Source organism: Arachis ipaensis, chromosome B01 (assembly GCF_000816755.2).
Source record: "Arachis ipaensis cultivar K30076 chromosome B01, Araip1.1, whole genome shotgun sequence".
Lineage (NCBI taxonomy): Eukaryota > Viridiplantae > Streptophyta > Magnoliopsida > Fabales > Fabaceae > Arachis > Arachis ipaensis.
Genome location: NC_029785.2, coordinates 132,118,016 through 132,118,557, shown reverse-complemented (window position 1 = coordinate 132,118,557; position 542 = coordinate 132,118,016).

Here is a 542-nt window from a genome sequence, read left to right as displayed (position 1 = left end):
GAGAACCGCAAGAGAGTCTTCATTTTTATTTAAGTGTTTTATTTTGCAAAAGAATGTGATAGATGGAATATAATGGGGTGAGATAGTGAGGGTTAGTTTAGGAAATAGAAAAAAGAAATATGATGGCGGCGGGGAATCTTTGTAGGCCGCGTGCAAATAAGGGAAGCCATTGAAGTGGTCCTCCCAAGTCTAAATGTGAGGTGCTTCATTGCCACTTCCCACGTGTTCTTCTTTTTCAGATCAAATCTATCATATAACTTAAAACAATCAAAGAAAGAAAGAAAGAACAAGAAATTAAACTGATGAAAAAAACAATAAAACATTTCCTGGATTGAAGCACTATCAGCCGCAACCCTTGAAAAGTCTTCTCTCTCCATCTACTTATAAACATTTCTCCTTTCATACACAACATTATTGGTCCATTAAAAAACAGATATATACTTTATTTTTTTTCTCTCTAAAAAAAAAAATTTAACCAACATAATTATAAAGTATTATATTATTAAGCTAAGTATCATTTTTTTAAGCCAAAGGTATAGCTC